The sequence below is a fragment of the Staurois parvus genome, unplaced genomic scaffold (assembly GCF_062004578.1).
Source record: "Staurois parvus isolate SC_StPar_1 unplaced genomic scaffold, SC_StPar_1.0 ptg000251l, whole genome shotgun sequence".
In the NCBI taxonomy this organism is placed as follows: domain Eukaryota; kingdom Metazoa; phylum Chordata; class Amphibia; order Anura; family Ranidae; genus Staurois; species Staurois parvus.
In genome coordinates, this window is record NW_028318047.1 from 6,085,225 (window position 1) to 6,095,111 (window position 9,887).

Sequence of the window (9,887 nt, forward strand, 5' to 3'; positions counted from 1 at the left end):
AAGTAGGTCACCTTACAGCGGATCCTACAAATTGACATTATAAGAAATGGTTTAGACCAAAAAAAAAAAAAAAAACTTTGATGCGATGCTATACCTTAGTAGATTGTGGAAAGTCGACAAGTCAAGCGTAACTGTGTACATTACAGAAAATCTTAACAAGACAACCAAACATGTGGCCAAACCGTGACCGATACAACAAGTTAACAATGTAAGAAACAGGAGGGGGCCAAACCGTGGCCAATAAATAAACAGTCCACCTCATTGATGAGATGGACAACACGTGTCAAATAAATATTTAAAAAAATTGCTATTCCATCGGTCTGGAACTGGTCGACTATAAATAATTAAAAAGTTTAAATTCATGTGACAGTCGTCCAGCGACGTATAAATAATTTAAAAACCAATTCATGAGGGGCCCGACCAGCAGAGTATAAGTCATTAAAAAGGTTCAATTCATGTGACGGTCGTCCAGCGAAGTATAAATAATTTAAAAACCCCAAATCATGAGGGGCCCGACCTGCAGAGTATAAGTCATTAAAAATGTGCAAAACATTAGTCGGCCGACCAGCAGCCTCTCAATAAAATATATATACAAATGTACGGATCAGGTGGAGGTCTTCCATTTGTCCCTAATAACATGTTTGGGGCATGATTCATGGCGGATTTAGTCAGTTGTGTCAGGAACTGGTGGTTTGAAATCCAGACTAATCCACGCCTGATTCATTTTCACAAACGTGAGTCTCTCCACACTTTGGGTGGACAGTCGTGTCCTCCGCGGAGTTACAATACCTCCTGCCGCACTAAACACTACTGGCCGGGCATGACAGCCTTTCAAGGGCAAATTCAGTTAGTTGGGGCCAAAGGTCAAGTTTCGTTGCCCAGTAGTCAAGGGGATTGTCTACCTCGGTTGGCAGGGTGCTGTCCAAGTAGGCCCAAGCCTGTTGTTTGAGGTCCTGCTCCAGGTCCACCTGATGCTGCTGCTGCTGCGGCTGGTTAGTAGTTTCCTCACTGCGCTGGTGAAGAAAGCTACTCATCATCGACTGCAGACTGAGGCAGCCGCTGCTGGTGGAGCTGCCACTGCTCCTACCACCCCACCCCTCCCCTGCTGCCATGGCAGCGGAACGCGAGCGCACAGGGCCCACAGTGTCTGAGGATGGACGTTGGCGCAGAAAGGCAGAGACCAACTGACTACATAGGTGGTTTTTATAGTACTTTATTTTGGCCTCCCTCTCAGCAGGTGTGAAAAAGGCCACCATTTTTGAACGGTAGCGAGGGTCCAACAAGGTGGACAGCCAAAAGTCATCCCTCTGTCTGATGGTTATTATTCGGCTGTCGCTACGCAAGCAACCGAGCATGCTATGGGCCATTTGTGCCAAGGAATGCGAGGGACTCCCTGCCTCCATCTCCACAGCATACTGCCATGGTGCGTCTGGGTCCTCTGTCTCCTCCTCCTCCTCTACCAGATGCTCCTGCTCCTCCACTCCTGTCCGCTGAGTGGAAAAACCACCCATTTCACTCAATAATTCCTGAGCACCAATGTCCTCCTCTACCTCCTCCTCTTCTTCCTGTCCTGCCCCCACAGGGGTCATGTGGCGTTGAGATCTGTGCGCCACGTCTACCGCACCCTGTCCAGCCATTGTTAACAGCATTTGTTCCAGGACGTGCAACAGAGGAATGACGTCGTTCATCCCATAGTCCTGCCGACTCACGAATAGCGTGGCCTCCTCAAAGGGCCTGAGCAAGCGGCAGGTGTCACGCATGAGCTGCCAATGGCTGACATCTAAGTTACACAGGGGAGTACCTTTATCCGCTTGTAACATCAGGAAATCGGTGATGGCCTTTCGCTGTTCGTAAAGGCGGTCTAACATATGTAGGGTTGAATTCCACCTTGTTGCAACGTCGCAGATCAGGCGATGCTGTGGAATTCCGTTCTGCCGCTGCAGCTCAAGGAGGGTGTGCTTTGCGGTGTAGGAATGGCTGAAATGCATGCAAAGTTTACGTGACATTTTAAGGATGTCTTGCAGTGGGATGGTGGATTTTAGGAACCGCTTGACAACCAGATTGAACACGTGAGCCATGCATGGCGCATGGCACAACCTTCCTTGACGCAGAGCAGACACCATGTTCTTTCCGTTGTCGGTCAACATGGTTCCGATTTTCAGTTTGCGCGGAGACAGCCATCTGTCGATTTCTCTGTTCATTACACACAGAAGTTCCTCCCCTGTGTGACTACGTTCGCCAAGGCATACCAGGTGCAGCACAGCGTGACACCGTTGCGCCCTGCACATGTGATATGCCGGTCGGGTAATGGGACTTGGCACGGGGGTGGCGGCTGAGGACACGGCGGAAGAAGAGGTGGTAGAGGCGGACATCTTTGCTGGACCAAGGACGTGCAAACGTGGAGGCAAAAGCGGCGTGACCTGTCCAAGTTGCTGGTGCGGCTGTGCCGGCACCACGTTCACCCAGTGGGCCGTAAATGACATGTACTGTACCGTAGTTACAGCTCCACACGTCGGCGCTGCCGTGCACTTTGGCAGAGACCGACATGCTCAAAGACTGGCCCACCATCTCTTCTACATGTGAATGCAGGGCTGGCACTGCCTTTTTGGCGAAGAAATGCCGGCTTGGCACTCTCCATCGCGGCGCGGCACAAGCCATCATTTCTCGGAAAGGTGCTGAGTCCACCACTTGGAAAGGGAGGGACTGCAGCACCAGCAACTTGGACAGGAGGACGTTCAGCTTCTGCACCGTCGGGTGCGTGCTCGCAAACTGTTGTCTCTTGGAAACGGATTCCAAGAAAGACTGCTGACGGAATCCGTGAAGAGGAGTAGCAGGAGAAGGAGCATCTGAACGAGCGGAAGATGCCAACGAGCGACAACTCCCCTCAGCAGAGGTGTTGGAGCCTTGACTGGCTGATAGAGGGCGATTGACGTCGGGTGACGGAGCAAGTAACGGAGCGGGTGATGGAGCGGGGGCTGGGGCAGGCAGAACCGCCGTATCTTTATCACGGTTTTCCCAGGCCACCGAATGGCGACGCTGCATATGCTGACGCAACACTGTAGTCCCAACATGGGCCCCCTGGCCACGCTTGACTTTATGGCCACATAGTCGACATACGGCTATGTTTACTTCCTCGGGCGTCTTGACGAAAAATTGCCACACCGCCGAGTAGGAAACTTTGCCCCCGCTACTCCTCACTGGCTGACTGCTACTTCCTCCGTGCACACCGGCACCACTACTGGCCGTGGTGGTAGGCTGCAGTGGAGCTGGTGCTCTACTCCGTGGCCGTTTGGCTCCACTGACACTGCTGCGACCCTGCTGCCTCCTGGGCAACCCACCGACTGTTTTGCTCGCTGGCAAGCTGGCACCCTCTTCTCCTGATGATGCGGAAGCAATAGCCTGATGACGACGAGGCTGCCAAGTGCGATCAGCCTCATCATCATCAATTAGGGTCTCCGCGTCACTACTAGCCCCCTCGGCTGCGTGTGGGTCAGGAGACAGACCTGTCTCTAGACCGGCTACCGAGCCACTCTCCTCGCCAGTACTTCTTCGCCTGGCTGCTGAAGAGGCGGATGTCTCCCCCCAGTTCCTGACCGCCCTCTGTTAGCTCTTCCTCACTGTACAGTGGGGCTGAGCCCACAGCATGCGATACTTCGCTTGGTGAGGGAACACCAAAGGACAGGGGCAGGTCGAGGACACGTGATTTCAGTGGGCTTGCTCCCGGGCCATGCCAACTAACGGTTGTGTCTGACGTACCCACTGACCGTTGGCTGTAGGTGTCAGAGGTGACCTGGGAAGAGGAAGACGACCGAGTCAACCAATCGATGACGGCAGGGTTGTCGGTGGAGACACGACCGCTGGATGACACCGGGAGCACTGGCCTCTGGCTGCGACTAGTGCTGCCTCGACCCCTTCCTCTGCTGCCACGTCTGCTCGCTCCTGAAACATTGCCTCCTCTGCCACTCCTCTGCGTGTTCTCTGACATACTCTTTACTTCAATAAGCACCCCAAAAATAAAAACGGATTTACCTCTTTGAACGTACAATAGTGGTTGTGAAGCAGAAAGTCAGTTTATTTAGCACAATCGGTCAATTGCAGCTTGCCGTTGGCTGGAAACTGTACGTTTATGTCACTGGAATGCACTAATCACCCAAAAAATATTACCGCCAGCCGGCGTGTAAATGGATTTAACTCTTTGAACGTACAATAGTGGTTGTGAAGCAGAAAGTCAGTTTATTTAGCACAATCGGTCAATTGCAGCTTGCCGTTGGCTGGAAACTGTACGTTTATGTCACTGGAATGCACTAATAACCCAAAAAATATTACCGCCACCCGGCGTGTATATGGATTTAACTCTTTGAACGTACAATAGTGGTTGTGAAGCAGAAAGTCAGTTTATTGTACACAATCGGTCAATTGCAGCTTGCCGTTGGCTGGAAACTGTACGTTTATGTCACTGGAATGCACTAATCACCCAAAAAATATTACCGCCACCCGGCATGTATATGGATTTAACTCTTTGAACGTACAATAGTGGTTGTGAAGCAGAAAGTCAGTTTATTGTACACAATCGGTCAATTGCAGCTTGCCGTTGGCTGGAAACTGTACGTTTAGGTCATTGGAATGCACTAATCACCCAAAAAATATTACCGCCAGCCGGCGTGTAAATAGATTTAACTCTTTGAACGTACAATAGTGGTTGTGAAGCAGAAAGTCAGTTTATTTAGCACAATCGGTCAATTGCAGCTTGCCGTTGGCTGGAAACTGTACGTTTATGTCACTGGAATGCACTAATCACCCAAAAAATATTACCGCTACCCGGCGTGTAAATGGATCTAACTCTTTGAACGTACAATAGTGGTTGTGAAGCAGAAAGTCAGTTTATTTAGCACAATCGGTCAATTGCAGCTTGCCGTTGGCTGGAAACTGTACGTTTATGTCACTGGAATGCACTAATCACCCAAAAAATATTACCGCCACCCGGCGTGTATATGGATTTAACTCTTTGAACGTACAATAGTGGTTGTGAAGCAGAAAGTCAGTTTATTTAGCACAATCGGTCAATTGCAGCTTGCCGTTGGCTGGAAACTGTACGTTTATGTCACTGGAATGCACTAATCACCCAATAAATATTACCGCCACCCGGCGTGTATATGGATTTAACTCTTTGAACGTACAATAGTGGTTGTGAAGCAGAAAGTCAGTTTATTTAGCACAATCGGTCAATTGCAGCTTGCCGTTGGCTGTAAACTGTACGTTTATGTCACTGGAATGCACTAATCACCCAAAAAATATTACCGCCACCCGGCGTGTAAATGGATCTAACTCTTTGAACGTACAATAGTGGTTGTGAAGCAGAAAGTCAGTTTATTGTACACAATCGGTCAATTGCAGCTTGCCGTTGGCTGGAAACTGTACGTTTATGTCACTGGAATGCACTAATCACCCAAAAAATATTATCGCCACCCGGCGTGTAAATGGATCTAACTCTTTGAACGTACAATAGTGGTTGTGAAGCAGTAAGTCAGTTTATTTAGCACAATCGGTCAATTGCAGCTTGCCGTTGGCTGGAAACTGTACGTTTATGTCACTGGAATGCACTAATCACCCAAAAAATATTACCGCCACCCAAGGTGTAAATGGATCTAACTCTTTGAACGTACAATAGTGGTTGTGAAGCAGAAAGTCAGTTTATTTAGCACAATCGGTCAATTGCAGCTTGCCGTTGGCTGGAAACTGTACGTTTATGTCACTGGAATGCACTAATCACCCAAAAAATATTACCGCCACCCGGCGTGTAAATGGATCTAACTCTTTGAACGTACAATAGTGGTTGTGAAACAGAAAGTCAGTTTATTTAGCACAATCGGTCAATTGCAGCTTGCCGTTGGCTGGAAACTGTACGTTTATGTCACTGGAATGCACTAATCACCCAAAAAATATTACCGCCACCCGGCGTGTAAATGGATCTAACTCTTTGAACGTACAATAGTGGTTGTGAAGCAGAAAGTCAGTTTATTTAGCACAATCGGTCAATTGCAGCTTGCCGTTGGCTGGAAACTGTACATTTATGTCACTGGAATGCACTAATCACCCAAAAAATATTACCGCCACCCGGCGTGTAAATGGATCTAACTCTTTGAACGTACAATAGTGGTTGTGAAGCAGAAAGTCAGTTTATTTAGCACAATCGGTCAATTGCAGCTTGCCGTTGGCTGGAAACTGTACGTTTATGTCACTGGAATGCACTAATCACCCAAAAAATATTACCGCCACCTGGCGTGTAAATGGATCTAACTCTTTGAACGTACAATAGTGGTTGTGAAGCAGAAAGTCAGTTTATTTAGCACAATCGGTCAATTGCAGCTTGCCGTTGGCTGGAAACTGTACGTTTATGTCACTGGAATGCACTAATCACCCAAAAAATATTACCGCCACCCGGCGTGTATATGGATTTAACTCTTTGAACGTACAATAGTGGTTGTGAAGCAGAAAGTCAGTTTATTTAGCACAATCGGTCAATAGCAGCTTGCCGTTGGCTGGAAACTGTACGTTTATGTCACTGGAATGCACTAATCACCCAAAAAATATTACCGCCACCCGGCGTATAAATGGATCTAACTCTTTGAACGTACAATAGTGGTTGTGAAGCAGAAAGTCAGTTTATTTAGCACAATCGGTCAATTGCAGCTTGCCGTTGGCTGGAAACTGTACGTTTATGTCACTGGAATGCACTAATCACCCAAAAAATATTACCGCCACCCGGCGTGTAAATGGATTTAACTCTTTGAATGTACAATAGTGGTTGTGAAGCAGAAAGTCAGTTTATTGTACACAATCGGTCAATTGCAGCTTGCCGTTGGCTGGAAACTGTACGTTTAGGTCACTGGAATGCACTAATCACCCAAAAAATATTACCGCCAGCCGGCGTGTAAATGGATTTAACTCTTTGAACGTACAATAGTGGTTGTGAAGCAGAAAGTCAGTTTATTTAGCACAATCGGTCAATTGCAGCTTGCCGTTGGCTGGAAACTGTACGTTTATGTCACTGGAATGCACTAATCACCCAAAAAATATTACCGCCACCCGGCGTGTAAATGGATCTAACTCTTTGAACGTACAATAGTGGTTGTGAAGCAGAAAGTCAGTTTATTTAGCACAATCGGTCAATTGCAGCTTGCCGTTGGCTGGAAACTGTACGTTTATGTCACTGGAATGCACTAATCACCCAAAAAATATTACCGCCACCCAGCGTGTATATGGATTTAACTCTTTGAACGTACAATAGTGGTTGTGAAGCAGAATGTCAGTTTATTTAGCACAATCGGTCAATTGCAGCTTGCCGTTGGCTGGAAACTGTACGTTTAGGTCACTGGAATGCACTAATCACCCAAAAAATATTACCGCCACCCGGCGTGTAAATGGATCTAACTCTTTGAACGTACAATAGTGGTTGTGAAGCAGAAAGTCAGTTTATTTAGCACAATCGGTCAATTGCAGCTTGCCGTTGGCTGGAAACTGTACGTTTATGTCACTGGAATGCACTAATCACCCAAAAAATATTACCGCCACCCGGCGTGTATATGGATTTAACTCTTTGAACGTACAATAGTGGTTGTGAAGCAGAAAGTCAGTTTATTGTACACAATCGGTCAATTGCAGCTTGCCGTTGGCTGGAAACTGTACGTTTAGGTCACTGGAATGCACTAATCACCCAAAAGATATTACCGCCAGCCGGCGTGTAAATGGATTTAACTCTTTGAACGTACAATAGTGGTTGTGAAGCAGAAAGTCAGTTTATTTAGCACAATCGGTCAATTGCAGCTTGCCGTTGGCTGAAAACTGAACGTTTATGTCACTGGAATGCACTAATCACCCAAAAAATATTACCGCCACCCGGCGTGTAAATGGATCTAACTCTTTGAACGTACAATAGTGGTTGTGAAGCAGAAAGTCCGTTTATTTAGCACAATCGGTCAATTGCAGCTTGCCGTTGGCTGGAAACTGTACGTTTATGTCACTGGAAAGCACTAATCACCCAAAAAATATTACCGCCACCCGGCGTGTATATGGATTTAACTCTTTGAACGTACAATAGTGGTTGTGAAGCAGAAAGTCAGTTTATTTAGCACAATCGGTCAATTGCAGCTTGCCGTTGGCTGGAAACTGTACGTTTATGTCACTGGAATGCACTAATCACCCAAAAAATATTACCGTCACCCGGCGTGTAAATGGATCTAACTCTTTGAACGTACAATAGTGGTTGTGAAGCAGAAAGTCAGTTTATTTAGCACAATCGGTCAATTGCAGCTTGCCGTTGGCTGGAAACTGTACGTTTATGTCACTGGAATGCACTAATCACCCAAAAAATATTACCGCCACCCGGCGTGTATATGGATTTAACTCTTTGAACGTACAATAGTGGTTGTGAAGCAGAAAGTCAGTTTATTTAGCACAATCGGTCAATTGCAGCTTGCCGTTGGCTGGAAACTGTACGTTTATGTCACTGGAATGCACTAATCACCCAAAAAATATTACCGCCACCCGGCGTGTAAATGGATCTAACTCTTTGAACGTACAATAGTGGTTGTGAAGCAGAAAGTCAGTTTATTTAGCACAATCGGTCAATTGCAGCTTGCCGTTGGCTGGAAACTGTACGTTTATGTCACTGGAATGCACTAATCACCCAAAAAATATTACCGCCACCCGGCGTGTAAATGGATCTAACTCTTTGAACGTACAATAGTGGTTGTGAAGCAGAAAGTCAGTTTATTGTACACAATCGGTCAATTGCAGCTTGCCGTTGGCTGGAAACTGTACGTTTATGTCACTGGAATGCACTAATCACCCAAAAAATATTACCGCCAGCCGGCGTGTAAATGGATCTAACTCTTTGAACGTACAATAGTGGTTGTGAAGCAGTAAGTCAGTTTATTTAGCACAATCGGTCAATTGCAGCTTGCCGTTGGCTGTAAACTGTACGTTTATGTCACTGGAATGCACTAATCACCCAAAAAATATTACCGCCACCCGGCGTGTAAATGGATCTAACTCTTTGAACGTACAATAGTGGTTGTGAAGCAGAAAGTCAGTTTATTTAGCACAATCGGTCAATTGCAGCTTGCCGTTGGCTGGAAACTGTACGTTTATGTCACTGTAATGCACTAATCACCCAAAAAATATTACCGCCACCCGGCGTGTAAATGGATCTAACTCTTTGAACGTACAATAGTGGTTGTGAAGCAGAAAGTCAGTTTATTTAGCACAATCGGTCAATTGCAGCTTGCCGTTGGCTGGAAACTGTACGTTTATGTCACTGGAATGCACTAATCACCCAAAAAATATTACCGCCACCCGGCGTGTATATGGATTTAACTCTTTGAACGTACAATAGTGGTTGTGAAGCAGAAAGTCAGTTTATTTAGCACAATCGGTCAATTGCAGCTTGCCGTTGGCTGGAAACTGTACGTTTATGTCACTGGAATGCACTAATCACCCAAAAAATATTACCGCCACCCGGCGTATAAATGGATCTAACTCTTTGAACGTACAATAGTGGTTGTGAAGCAGAAAGTCAGTTTATTTAGCACAATCGATCAATTGCAGCTTGCCGTTGGCTGGAAACTGTACGTTTATGTCACTGGAATGCACTAATCACCCAAAAAATATTACCGCCACCCGGCGTGTAAATGGATCTAACTCTTTGAACGTACAATAGTGGTTGTGAAGCAGAAAGTCAGTTTATTTAGCACAATCGGTCAATTGCAGCTTGCCGTTGGCTGGAAACTGTACGTTTATGTAACTGGAATGCACTAATCACCCAAAAAATATTACCGCCACCCGGCGTGTATATGGATTTAACTCTTTGAACGTACAATAGTGGTTGT